General features: G+C 30.8%; 1 protein-coding gene and 1 long non-coding RNA gene across 3 annotated transcripts in view; both read left to right on the top strand.

Annotated features, from left to right (window-relative positions):
* The window catches only part of LOC105335245 (fibrillin-1), a 96,956-nt gene extending 84,010 nt beyond the window's left edge, over nucleotides 1-12,946 (top strand). The window contains exons 61-64 of the transcript XR_010713865.1: nucleotides 10,318-10,493; nucleotides 10,688-10,787; nucleotides 10,915-10,931; nucleotides 12,809-12,946. The gene's annotated coding sequence lies outside the window, so the exon portion shown is untranslated. The remainder of the gene's footprint in view (nucleotides 1-10,317; nucleotides 10,494-10,687; nucleotides 10,788-10,914; nucleotides 10,932-12,808) is intronic.
* Nucleotides 244-8,214, top strand: LOC136275302 (uncharacterized). 2 transcript variants are annotated; one of them, XR_010713868.1, is made up of 3 exons: nucleotides 244-315; nucleotides 4,108-4,175; nucleotides 7,968-8,214. It is a non-coding gene; the product is annotated as an uncharacterized lncRNA (long non-coding RNA). The 2 variants fall into 2 exon arrangements; XR_010713869.1 differs by having other exon boundaries at nucleotides 256-315; nucleotides 4,094-4,175.
* Nucleotides 12,947-15,124: the final 2,178 nt, after the last annotated feature.

Raw genomic sequence — 15,124 nt, 5'->3', positions numbered from 1 at the left:
AAAGTCAAACTTATGATATCAATTACCGGTATGCTCCCAGTAAACGTTTAGCTCCATTAAAATTAGACAACATTTGATCTTCAAAACTTGATAAGTATCCTCATGTGTTAAAGCTGATAAAAAGAACACCTTTGAAAACAAAGCTCAGTGTTTTTATGCAAATGCAAGTAATTTGAAAAGCTCGCTATGCATTGTAATTGAGAATTAGAGCATATTACAATGGGTCAACGCTATATATTTACTACGCATATAGATACACAATATATAGGTATTCTGGACGAACTTTCTTACACAACTTTGTGGCAGAATTTATGGGTATGTTAAATACACTCTAGTATTTTTTTTAATGATAACGTTCCAAATCCGATTTTTATCACAAAATATTTCAATCTTTATAAATAACAACTTTGACAGAGGTTTTTATGACACTACATCGTTTAAAATATTGAGTGCTACTTCCGGGTACAAATATTTTGAATCAGTAAACTGGCAAAAAGTAAAGCTGCTTGGTCCGATTTTATGACAAATTTAATATACGCTAAAAAAACGGTAGTTTTATTTAATATGTGTATAATAATAATTACCTAATTAAAGGGGTTTTGATGTTTTATTACATATTAAATATTTTCGTCTATTTTGTATGTGTTTGAAAGTGATCTATTGAACTGCACCGGTCAATAGACTGCAATCTATTGGACCGCCTGTCAATAGACTGTGTTCTATTGGACCGCCAGTCAATAGACTGCGATCAATTGGACCGGAAACATATTTTAGAAAAAGTTTAATTGCTACAAGATAAAGATATTTATTATGTTTATTTTACTGTTGTTCTAAAAATTTATCTTTTGATTCTCTGGTTATTGATTAACAACGATCTGAATGCATAATAGCATGAAAATCTTCTGTTATTAATAATTATGAACACAACATACCAAAAACATACCAAAAAAACGGAATTAGGTAATAAAACAATTATTTAATGCTTGAACATTCAATAGCCCGAATTTTTTTCCCTTGGTGCAGGGAACAGCTCAGTATGATCTATTGCCCTTGGCCGTTGGCCTCGGGCAATAGATCATACTGAGCTCTTCCCTGCACCTCGGGAAAATATTTGGGTCTATTGACTGCTCAAGCATTAAATAATTGCATATTTAATTAGTGTTTTCCGGTCATATCAGCGTACTTACGAAACAAACTCAAAGGGACACGATTTTAGATCAAATATTTTATTTAATTTTTATGTATAAAATAGTTTTCTGGTGCATTTTTAATGATTGACCAAAATATTGAATGTTAGTGTCAAGTTACAGGTGAGCTACAGAGGTAAGAATTGGTTGTTATGTAAACAAAGCTCGAGTCTTATAGTTGTTTACAAAAAAATTGTAATGTAGAGAATTACCATTTCTTTGACAAGATGACAGGTAAAAACAACTTAAACTAATTCAGTATCTTCATAAATACTATTATCAACAAAAGAAAGATACATTTGAATGAAACTTACACCAATACAACACATATGTAAAAAAAAAAATGACAATATTTGAGGTTGTTTACAAAACAAAGAATTATGAACTCTGTAACTTGCTTATAACTTGATATTTGACTTTCAAATTTTGACATAGCATTATTAACTTCTAGATTTATCAGTATAAACATTGAAAATGTAAAAAAAATTGAATTTTTTTTTAACAATTCGTGTCCAAGTCCCTTTAACATGAAACAGTAACGTGTTATTTTGACCCTTATTGACACTCGCCCTAGAATTTCGAGGCGTTATAATTGTACAACAACATTCATTATAATAAATAGAAACAAGGTTTTAAACATGTTTCGGCAGATCAAAAATAAAAACGTATATTCAAAACTTTACTAATCTTTCTAAAGTTTTTTTTTTAATTTACAATCGATGCATAAATTACAGACAGAATAAACCCAAGCAATAGGAGTCGAAACCAACCCTTTATCTAACTTTTCCATGATAAATCAGCTTTGATTTTAACTCACTTGACCAAAAGTTCGTTGTCCATCCGTCTGTCCCTCCTGAAGTCCGTCTCTCTGTAAACTTTTCATATTTTCCAAACTTGGTAAAAAGCATCCTCATGAACATCAAAGCTTGTAAAAACAGAGTTGATATTTAATTCTAAAATCTGTGTCCTCGGGCTAGTATAGATTAGGGTATTAAGGTGGCTCTATACACCACTTTTTGATGACGCAGTACGCGAAAAAGTAAATCTGGAAACATGCATTTCCGGTACTGGCTGATTTAAACTGAGGTGAATTGTATGGGAACCGCTATTTTGAAAAATTTGTTAAATGGATAGATTTAATTTGATAATTGGAAAATTCATTACTTACAAGTAATGTGGTATGTGGCATCTTCACTTTGTGTGGTATTATTTGTCGAAATAAACAATAAAATCAAGTATACATTTTTAAAGAGTTTCTTTAGCATCATCGATATGTTACACCGTAGCGCAGTGGGTTAGTGGGTTCACTACAAACCAGTAGGTCATGAGTTCGATTCCCGTTGAGAACAATAAATTTCTTAACCTTCCAAAAATTTCTAAAACGTATTTTTTGGTTGAATACCGTGAAAGAAAATTCTAAACAGGTGAAAATATTTCAATTATAATATACTTTAATGCACATTAATATCGACACCTAACGGGAATGAGAGGGTTGCTTTGAATTTCTCTCAGGTTGGGATACATAAATCCTATTAGCCTAGTCAATGTTCCCCTTTATTTATTTGACTTAGTTTTGCACTAAAGCGAATATATTCACTTATACAGGGCAAAGTCTATAATGAAATATGCATGTATTTATCATTCCAACATTATATTTAGGAAATTTTCTTCAACTCAGAAATGAAAAGTCCCCAAGGTGTTTGGGCCTTTGGACTTAGGAACGATAACCCTTACATGAGGAACTTTCATACCAAATAAAATTTAAAATATTTTTTGTGTTTATTTGCAATTGTTTTCATTCAATTTTTTATTTCACATTTATTAAAATACATTTTCTTATAACATCAAGCAACTTTTTCAGATGATTTGTCAACAGAGTAAGAAAATATGAAAAAATATGTTTTGGGGAAATACTAAAAAAAATTGCAATAATAACATTTTTGAATGTTAAGAAGTGTTATATTTTTTTTTATGTGTTTGAAGGAAATATCCATCATATGACAAAATAATTCCTCTCAATTTGTTGATAGCTGTCTTTTAAAAAATATTTTACAAAAACACGAAAAAACATTAAAAAATTCTTTTAAAATACCTATAGTATCCCTATCGTCATTTTAATATTTGATAAGTATATGTTCTGTGGTGTTCTATTGAAAATTGGAATAAACTGTGGGTGTATAGAGCCACCTTAAATCATGCTGGGTATATTAAGCTGGGTACCAGGGTTAAAGAGTTAGAGACTGGTTTTGATCATGTTTTAGTTGTTATTAATGTCAATAAATAGCATTATGTACATGTATTATAATATTTGGTACCAATCTTACAATCTAAGATCATTCTTTCTGTTTTAACCATACTTTTTAATTATGTAATCTGTGGAGAATCCTGACTATTTCCATCATCATTCATTTTTTGGAACCTTAACAACGTATATCAACATGCACAGAATATATGTGCGATAACCAAAACTGTCTCATTGGATCGCAAAAAACCCCAAAAAGGTAAAAAAAAAAACAAGAATATAAAAAAACAGGAAAAAACCCATTTACAAAACAAGTACAAAAACTGAGGGTTAAACACTTTATGTTCCTTATTCTTTAGAAAATCAGTCATCATACATACACTGGCATACAATATCATACGTGTTGCCCACGCTCTAAGAAAATAAAATGAGAAACAGGGATGCCATAGAAACGACTTTGTAAACTCACACTCTTTAAATAAAACTTTTACTGAACATTCTTTTTCTAAAGAACGAAATTTACAATACCTCTAGAATGCATAATAACAAAAGAATAATAATACAGTACTTGTTCATATATTTGTTTTATCTCAGACTGCCGAAATAAGAAAAAAATGAAAATGAAAAACAAATTAATTCAATTTTATTTTTCATCCATTCTAAGAAAATGAATATTAGAGGAGGAGAATCCAGCACTGTCCCATTACTGTCTGCCCTGCTGCTGTTTACCAATGGCTGTCTTAGTAGTAAGTAAAATTTTCATTCAAAATTGAGTAGCGGCTGAGGATTTTTAAGGCCAAATTAAGGCTTTTCAGGATACAACCGGGCGTCGTCTGGTCCGATTATATTGTTTCATTAGTCTTCGTCTTGCCACAACTCTTGATCAATACGGATTTAATATGTAGCTTTGTGTTCACCACGTAAATTTACAACAAAACTTAAACCAGCTATACTAGAGTTTGCTGATGAAAAATAAAACCAGGATTTTTTTTCATATACATGTAAGCTATAATAATGGGTGATTGCCACAAATGCTCTTGAGAAGCCTGAACCCTAAAACTAAAAAAACAACCTGAGTGCATTGTTTATAAATTTTACAATAGTTTCAGATACACAGACTCCACACAGTTGATCTATAGTTGATAAATAATCTCCCAAAAAGGAGTAGGAATTTTACATGAAAGCTTGTCTGCTGTAGGAGCCAACGGTCAGAATCTTGACCTCTGAAAGCAAGAAAGTGTGCATGCTGTATTTTTATTTTTTTCTGGAACATGTATAGCTCAAACCAGAGTATTATAACTAAGGGTATTCAATACCAAGTTTCGAAGCAAAACTACAAACCGTTTTTGACGACTTGAAATCAACGATATGATACGTCGTCAATAATTATGTAACAAATATTTTTTAGCTTCAAAAGGTTCTGCCAAAAAAAAAAATTGTAAACCAACAGGTATAAGTTCCAGAAATGTTGAATCCATTATGGTCTTAAAAAGCCATTGTGAAGGTCAATCAAAATAACATCATTCATGACCAAATATTATCCCACACACTTTGAAACCTGAGCTATATGTACATGTATAAACTTCAAGTGGTTCATCATTTTGCCATGTTAGAGATGGACAAGAATCGAAGTTAATCCGTTAATTTGCAAGAAAAAATCTACCCAAATTTCTAAATTAAATTCGTCTTATTTCTTTTGAAATTCTTAAGAAATGGAAATATTTTTACCTCCTGCATTATACACGACATCAAAATGCTCTTCCCGGGGGCAATGATTTAACCACAAATTTTAGTTATTGTAGATTTGATAATGACTGTAACTTTTAAACAGTGTTCTTTTTACAACTTAATGCCTTTTTTTTTTTTGTTCAGTAGTTTTATCTCCTGTAAGGAAAATTGTTCTTGAAACTGTGTCTATGCCTAAATCTATGAAAGAAATAGATCTTCATGGGTTAATGATTTTTTTTTTGGAACTTATGAGATTCCTAAAATTTAGTCACCTTAATCATATGTGCCATTAACAATCATCTGTGTGTTGTTCTACCTATGAATAAATAATCATCTAAATAATGAATTATCCCCCTTTCATAAGACCTTTGTTGCATCTCCTAGTGAAGAAAAGAGAAAAACATCTCGAATAATGAACAAAATATTGAACAATCTATTTGCAAACATTTCTCAACGTTATATGAATTTAAAAACTTGAACCTTGCAAATATCTTCAGAAAAAAACTTGTAAGAGTCTAAAAGCACTCGAAATATCCATTTATGCCATAAATGCACCCTTACCCATCTCCCGCATCAGTGATAGGGCTTGGTGAAATGTAGAATAAGACATTCAACAATATTGCTGATCAATGTGATCATTGATAATATTGCCAAAAGGGTATGATAAATCAAAAATCAATGACCACCATCCTGCTTTTTCGGAGGGATACCAATAGAATTGCGCCATGAAATACATGTAGGTTCACAAGAAAAGGGACCCAATACTCTACCTAATATTATTTCCTTATTTATTTATGTAACATAACAACGTGTTCCTCTGCAGATATAATGTTAGATTCAACCCTCTTCCAATGCCGGTATATTAAAGAGAAACCCATTTTTAAATCCATTTCATAAAACTGTTGCTGTTTGTTTGTTTGGGTAATTTACCAGTAAGAAATCTAAGTTTGTTGAGTTCACTGAAGTGATCCCAATATCCCATAATTAATGTAACAATTTCCATGAAGTTTTGTCGTCCTGTGTGTTTTGCTGATTCCTGGAAAAAAATTGTTGTTGGATTTATTAAGCAAGATCTGAGTGCTTATGTAGTAATTTGATCAGATTGATTATTCTTGAAGAAGTTGATTGCAGCTAGGATGATATGCTTTTCATGTGATGCAAAGATGTAAATACTTGCAATATTGTTTCTGATAAACACCTAGCTCTATAAAATGGAAGGCATACCATTTCAAATACCTACAAGTGGATTGATTGACAATTACATTTCATTGGATGTTTGCATGTAAAACAACCATGGTTCAGCACCAATAGATCCAAAGCTTTAAGAAGAATCCACGGACTTAATCAAGCAATCATAGACCAATCTGTCTGAATTATTGTTTGTTGCAACTTTTTAAATTATTGATATATACCAAATAAGTGAAATGCCTTTTATTTGATGTTTTTCTAAGTAAATTAAACCATGTATGAGAAATGAGAAAAGAAAAGATAAGATAATCTTTATTTCCTACAAATTAATGGAGAGCGTTGCATAATCAAACAATAAATCCATACGTTAATTGAACTGAAACAAGACATATTCTTAATTTTCATATTTTTGATGGACAATTATAAATTACAGCAGTCTTTTGCAAAAAAAAAAACAAACCAAAAAAACCAGTCCTATTCTTTTTTATGCAATATAAATGCAACAATGAACATAATCTGCTTGGCTTGAAAAAAAAAAATCACCCTCTGATAAACAATTTGATAAGGAATTTCTGTGTTTGATTGTGGAAGCAATTGAATACAAAAGGAAGAGCCTATTAATTAACGATAACGAGTGTTATTGTCTCTAACCAAACATCACAACCAATTACATTATATGTACCGATCAAGTAAATTCGTTTCCATATGACGTAAATTTAAACGTTATAAGTAAATGTTAAGAATTCATACTACCATCCTCCTAGAAATATCGTAAGTTTGAACGGTAAAATGTGTGAAGAGACGTATTGCGTCTATATACACTCATGTATATCTACCGAAATCTTGTCACATATTTTTCATTAACATGCATACATGAGTAGGTAAAAATATATGATACACATGGCTTATATGTAACAAGTATGACTTAAACGGAGCTTTTCAATGATAAAGGCAATACAGTCGTTACAAAACATATACAGCATACCCAGGTTATAACATCGACATTTCTAAATCAAATGACAAAATCAAGAATTTTTTTTTTCTTTGGGGTTCTATCCCTAGTCCCTGAACCACATCATGGCCACCCGTACAATCCCCTCTCCCCAAATTAACTCAAATTAATGATTGTCACAATGCAAATGGTAATAACTGCATGTTATAAATGAAGGTATCCTGGGCAAATATTTCGGTCTGCACCGAAGAACAAAATGGAAGAAATGTACAACTATAATATTTTATGAGGTCAAAAGTTTTCAAAGAAGAATTTAAGTGAGAAAAATTTTAATGATATATAGTATTATTTGTTCAACTCAAGTAAGCATACATCAATAATGAACATAAATATATTATTGGGAAACATTTTTCGAAATAACATACAAGTCAATTTTAAGATACATTACATTCTGACTGATAGATTGAAAAAAATCACCAAATTATGCAATCGTCATGTTTGACGCAAAGTAGTAAGACATTATTCATGTATTTGATACACAATAAAATTCAAGTAACAATTTTTAAGTTTTGTTCAAGAAAAGAGCGCTAAAAAGCCTTACAATGTGCTACGACCTTGAACGCACTCTTTTATGTATTAAAAACAACAATATCATTTTCAATTTATTCAGTTGCCTGTAATGACACACATTATGGCACTGGCTGCAATCAACTGTGTCCATGTATTACTACAAACACTGCAGACTGTGATGATACATTTGGTACTTGTACTTGCCTCCCTAATTGGACCGGAGAAAATTGTACCGTTGACGTAGATGAGTGTAGTACCAACAGTAGCGCCTGTAACACTACTACTCAAGAATGTGTGAACAACGAAGGTGGATTTATCTGTGTCTGTCTGTATGGAAATAGTACCGGTTGTATAGGTACAGTATATTAATGAATTTTATAGGGATGTTTTCTATTTACCATTCATTGATAGTCAATTGTGAAATTGTAGTCATGCAATGAATCTTCAAATATGCGTTTATGTAAATCATTACTTGTTCCGCGACATGCATTCCTTCAAAATTGTGTGCTAAGTTTGACTCTAGAAATGTACAAATTTAATAAATAAATGATTTATGTATATTTGAATGAATGAATGTTAAATAAAAGTTAAAGTTATAAGTTAGAATATGTTTGAAATTAACTTCAATATCGTTGACCGCCTTCATATTTTCATCCGACATTTTCCGAAGAGGGAACATACAACGATTCCATAATTCTTCCCAATGGTACCAAAAATACTTTCATCTGCATTGAAAAGAAACACTATACTATTTATTTTAATACATTTCACATTTTCGATAATTGGCCTCGTTAAACTGCAAGCTCTCTCTAAGGAAAGCTGCGTTGCGTGGAAAACAAGACGCTCATATTGTGGAATAGTTTCACGCATGTCTTATCAAATCATTAGATGGCAAATAAAATTATTAACATCAAGGAACCGATCTTTTAGAGACTTTAATAAAGGAAAATTAAATGTATACAAATTAAAAGTATATAAAGAAGAACGGAAAAATTCTTGAAATTAAATAATTTTCCTCTGTTATTTAGGAAGACAAAACTTTTACGTATGAAACATAACGTCATAATGTAGACTAAGCACGCAGCGCTTAGTTTAAATTTGGCTTATGCATTTTGTAGGCCTAAACAGGCAAATCCTATTGTTTGTGTTCCAAATAAATTTTGTTCTACAAAGAATCAAACTGCACTGTGTTAAATCTGCGCTCGGTCCGACAGTCACAACGTTTACACATGATTATAATTAGTAGAAGTGGCAGTATCACCTCGTTCTTTCACTAAAAAAAAGCGCTTAATGCAAAAAACATATTTTTCTCTTCACGTATGTTCAAAATGTGTGATTCTTATATTTGGTTCAAGATTATCTCCTGAAATATTCTTGACTGACTAAAAATAAAAGCAAGCAATACAGGTTTGAGATTGTCCTTAGGGGGTACAAAACAGTATGATTTCTATATATTTGAAAAACAAAACTCAAAATAAACAAGTAAAAAATTAAGGCGGTGTGAAGGGCTAGATGAAAAAAATTAATGAATCTTATTTGTTCGGATGAATAAACTATTTGTTTGGACGAACTACGACTTATTCGGACGAATTATATTTATTTAGCTATTTGTTCAGACAACTGAAGAACGTCTGAGGAAATTGAAATCATTTATTCGTCCGAACAAATCAGTTATTCATCCAACATACAGTATAGATCATTTGTCTGAAAAAATCCTGATTCGTCCTAACAAAATACTAATTTTTCCGAACAAATAACTAATTTGTCCGAACAAATAAGATTTATTTATCATTTCATCTAGCACTTCTTCGCCGCCGTAAAAAATAAAATAAACTAAATTAAAATAAAATACATTTATGGAAAAGAAACGAGTTAGAGGCTACAACATATGGCTCTTTTATTTATTTTGATTATATTTTGTTGTTCATTTATTTTAGAGAAAGTACCTGCGTATGTACCAGGTGAGTATTAGATATTCTCAGAATACGTTCCATAACATGTAATAGAGTATGCATTGGACATACCATTTACTTTGTATTCATTTTACAGATCCAACTGAACTTAAAATTGGATTAGTTTTGACTTTTGCTAATGACATCCCACTTTCTGACTATGAAAATGTTAGGCAAACGATGAAAGTAACGGTAAGATAATGCTCAGCTGATGATGATTTATTTACTGAGCTTATTTCAAGCATTTTTCATTTTTGTTGATAAATATAATACATTTTGTCATTTAATAGCTGACCACGTTCTACGGCAACAGAATTTTTGGATTCATTAGAGTGATAATTCTTGTCATAAGGTATTTGATTCGATAGTCAATCAATGTTTTTTAGATGATGGGGTTATTATACAGAACAAATAAATGCTAATTCAGCATTTAAAAAAAAATTGTATCATGAGACGGGTTCTAAATGCCATTCAAATCATAATTATATTTCAAATCAGGAGAGGAAGTACAATTGTTGAACACGAAGTTTAAACGAACAAAACAGAAGAAGCAAACCAAAGTCTTGTAGAAGCTGTGTTCAGTTTGTCCGGCGGAGTGAGCAAGATCAAGTATAAAAACGAAATACTAACTACATCATCAGTAGCAGTAAGCGACGCATCTGGAAAGCTGCAAGGCACGTACAAAATACAAATCACAGTAACGTCAATAACGTGATACATTTGGAAACAAAGAAAAATATTTACAGCAACATATGTTTTCTTTCAACCTCAAAACAACATTTGTGCATTCAGTTTAAAAGTTAAAGTTTAAGGTATTTCTAACGAAAATACATTCAAAAATTATATGGTTTGATTTTTGTACTGATAGTTATCACAACGTCATCCTCCAAATGCGACGTTTACGTAACCAACAATCCGTGTGGGAGGGATAAGAAATGTGTTGAGGACAATACCACGCCTTATTGCAAGTATGTTCCTTTTAAATCAACACATCCCTACTCAAAGGTTCTGTTCATTCATAGCCCGGGCTATTTAGTTAATTAAAAACTTCTTTTTATATATTGTTATAGGTATATTATGTGTCTTTTTTTATAGACAAATTGTCGATTCAAGTAAGTATTAAATTTGTTTTTGTTTAGACAGCATATGTAACAGGCTTGGGTTGAATTACATTGTAAAGTAATGTATTACATTACCATTACTTCATGAATAAGGGCATTAAATTACCATTACTTAATTTTCTTGAAGTGATGCATTTCTTTACCATTACATAAGTAAAGTAATGCATTACCATTACCATTACTTTGTGAAAGATTCAATGGTGTCATTTTTTAACTGCATCCTGTCGGGTGTAAAATTCAAGGATATTCAAGTGTTCAGGCAATAACAGAAAAAAAATACATTAGTCTTGTATTTTCTATCAGTCCAGACTATTGTACTTTATACATGTATACAACAGAGAGAGAGAGAGAGAGAGAGAGAGAGAGAGAGAGAGAGAGAGAGAGAGAGAGAATTTTCAAATGGGTTATAATGCTAGAAGTAAGTTGTAAGCTTCAAGAGATCATGGTTGGACAGTGCATTCTTTTTTAGTGCATTCATTTTTGCTTTTAAGGGTGTATGTCTGTTCTCTATTCTAATGGAACACAGCTAAGAGAGGGGTGGTAATTGGGGTGTTTAGCACCTCTTAAAACATTAAATTGTTTGATACTTAGCTTATCCTAGGGCATTGTGTGTTGTTGACACATTCTTCACAGTAAAGAATTCATTCAATGGACAACAAAGTTGGGCACATTTTTGCAAATGATTTGAAATTCTTAATAACAACACTCTTAAAATGTTATGAAATTATGTTGATATAACAAGTTATCTTGACAATTTAAGAATGGATTCTTAAATTATTTTAACATGCTTAGTCATACAACTAAAATATTTTTATCTCAAAAATTATATTTCTTCTTTAAAACGATTTTTAATCAAATACAATTTCAGTTATTCAAATCATCACGATTTTACAAATGAACATGCATAGAGAAGCATAGTAATGCAAAGTAATGCCATGTTATGCCGGCATTACGCTAGATTTTTGGAAGTAATGCATTACATTATCATTAATTGTAATGCTAATATTGTGGCATTACAAATAACTAGCATTACTTTGAAAATATGTAATGCAATACATAACAATTATATTTAGCATTACCCAAAGCCTAATATTTAAACATAATATACTGATTTCAACTCAGAGATTGCCACAATTTAAAATCAGTTATGAAAAAGACAATCAATAACCTATTACATGTGGCGTTAAAAAAATTCATAAGCATTATTCTACAGAAAGATCCTTCTTCTGATATTGACTGCTTTCAGGACATGTAACTCGATATAAATACTTTATTTTATGTATCTTTAAGATATGGAATAAATTTTGGCATTCGGGTTCTTGGGAGTCTTCGAAAATGTCTAACATTTGATGGAATTTAAATGTTACTTTAACAAGGGTGGCTGTTTGTACACCAAATAAGTTCTCACTGATTGGTCTAATCATGCAACATTTTTATTGGATATTCTTATAATCACTGATTGTTTAAAAACGAAAACATTTGATTGGCTAAACGCATGTGGCATTTCAAACCAAAATTAAAATAATTAAACTATGTTTTTGGACACTTTTTGTATTATAATTATTTTCAAAAATTTCACTCTGATATTAGAAACACGTACAATTGACATTCTGATGTACATAAACATGCATATGTTTAATTATACATGCATATGAGAGTTTGTGCTGTTACCACTTTGTTCATATGTCTTAGAAAGGGTTGTATTTGTAATGTCATAACAAGAACGGTTTTATATGTTACATGTATACATCTTGATTAATATCATCGTATTAAAGCATGTGTTTGAGGATTTTTTGTTTCTGGTTAAAAGAAACACACTTTTTGCGGTCGCTCTTATGACTGTTCATTGTTCATTTTTTTTTTGGAAGGTGACAATTTCCAGTTAATTGTTGGACTTGGAGTCGGAATATCACTTTTTTTTCTAGCAGTTCTGATCGGACCTATCATCGTCTACTTTGTTCGAGGAAAGCCTAATCCAGTTGTATTGCCTAACAATGATTACGTTGGGTAAGTTTATTCTTGATTAACGTAAATAGTTAGACACGAAATCAATCGGTTTTAGCACAATGTTTGTATCGAATAGTTTATCAAACAGGCGTATGTTCATAGTTTCTAAACTAGTTTATATGTACAATTATTTGACTTCTTTAAGGAAGGAGTCTTCTCGTTATCAAACATACTTCTGATAATAAGAAATTCATGAAATTTTGACACAGTCAAACGGAGCATATTACCAAATAATTCTATCAGTTTTATCAAATTTGACCTTTCCTTTTTTGCATAAAGGTCAGGTCAAGGTCACTACCTTTTTCCTCAACGTAAAGGATGATAAAAATAAGTGTAGCTCTTTGTAGTTCTGTAGACATTTGTTTAAGATTTGAATATTCTATTCTTCAATGAAATGATATAATATCAGAATGTCTATCAGCTTATACTACTAATTTGGAATAAATATTTATACTAAAATTGATATTGTTTAGCCTGGATTTCCTCTAATTTTCTTAAATTTTGAAGAAATTTTTACTATTTTTTTATGCTTCAAATAATAAAATATTTCTGATTTTTATGTAAAATGAAGACTTTATAAAAAGATATAAATTGACAGAAAAGCTAATATATTGACCATTTAATAAGAGAGAAAAACTGATTTTTTCACAAAAATCAGTGTTATCAGTATAGAAAGGGCGCTTTAAAAAGCCTATAAAAATGTAGTTTGATAGGCAAATCATATTTTAAAAACATATTCTGAAACCCAAGTATCATATCATTAGTTTACATTAGTGAAAAAATCCAACATTAATGTTATTGTTTTTAAAATGCTAAATCAAACTTATTAATCTGCAGCAATTTTGAATTGCGCAACATGTGATATTTTCCTACGCCAATAATATGCCAAAAATATAGTCCCTGTTAGATTGTTAACTTTGATTACATTTTCTATGCCAAGTTGTACGATAATAAAAAAGAAAGACAAATATTCTATTTTAATTTCCTTTCATCTTGATTTAATGAACAATTAATCAATTTTAAGTTTGACAAGTCGAAAACCAGAAAAGACTCCTTCCTTAAGCCTTATTACCTGTATGTTGGAAAGAAATGCCTTTTTGTATTTTCCTGCATTTCATGATTTATATATTAGATTAAAATCATGAATATTTAAAACAATCCTTACGAAGAACCCGATTGCAACTGGCAACCCATAAACTATTTTTATATAAACAAACAAACGATTAAACATTTAATGCACATGTAACTCCTGAACTCGATTTCCGCTAGAATTCTCACAAAATTTAATCCCCACCTAAATTTTACAACGAATTAATTAAGGAAATTAATTAATTAAACACGGCAGCTGATTATTGCATATAATCATGAAGATTCATGCGCCTAAACAGAGACCACATAACACTTTTACATTTTTAGCAAATTGATATTTTGAACTTGAATCATATCTATCTTCTTTATTTTATGCGTTTACGTGTTAATGTAAAGTAAATGTACTATTCTCTGACACCCTGTATTATATTTATTCAGATTACATACCCTTTTTGTGTTAATAGAATTAATTTTCTTCATTCCAACTCATATAATTTCAACAGAAACACCTACAGCGAAGGAGATATGTATATTGTTATGGGAAGACTAACAAAGGTTGATAGCTTGGATCGGTATGGGTCTGAATATTCTCACTGGTCTGGATACCGTGACGAGAGAGGAAGGGGTGACTTTGATGACGTCAGTCGTACGAGGGAACCATGCAGCACACATGTTTATGACACTATTGATTAAATAAAGATTTGCACTTTTTTTGCGAAAAAGGTCACATGACAAATATTGCATCAACTGTCTGTGCTGTTACAGATCTCACAAGGCAGATACGGATACATATTACATAATCATTGCTTTCAGACCTCTTCTAATTATTTGCTTCTGAATCAGTAATTAATCAATTCGCTGTTTATACTAACTTTTTTTAACGTGACAGTTGTACAGTATATTTAAATTCTTTTGAATTCTAATGGTTGTAAAAGTGCAACTGTTTGTAAAATTGACAATTTTGCCATCGTTCATCTTTTGAAAATAATAAAATTTAATACATTTCTTGTACATGGTTTTGTTATTATCCATAATAACTAATTCCGCAACACCGCGTTAGTCTTTCTTCCAGTTGGTACATGTATATG

Source organism: Magallana gigas, chromosome 5 (assembly GCF_963853765.1).
Source record: "Magallana gigas chromosome 5, xbMagGiga1.1, whole genome shotgun sequence".
NCBI classification, from domain to species: domain Eukaryota; kingdom Metazoa; phylum Mollusca; class Bivalvia; order Ostreida; family Ostreidae; genus Magallana; species Magallana gigas.
The sequence above is the reverse complement of the archived record's forward strand: the minus strand, read 5'-3'. Positions and strand labels throughout refer to the sequence as shown.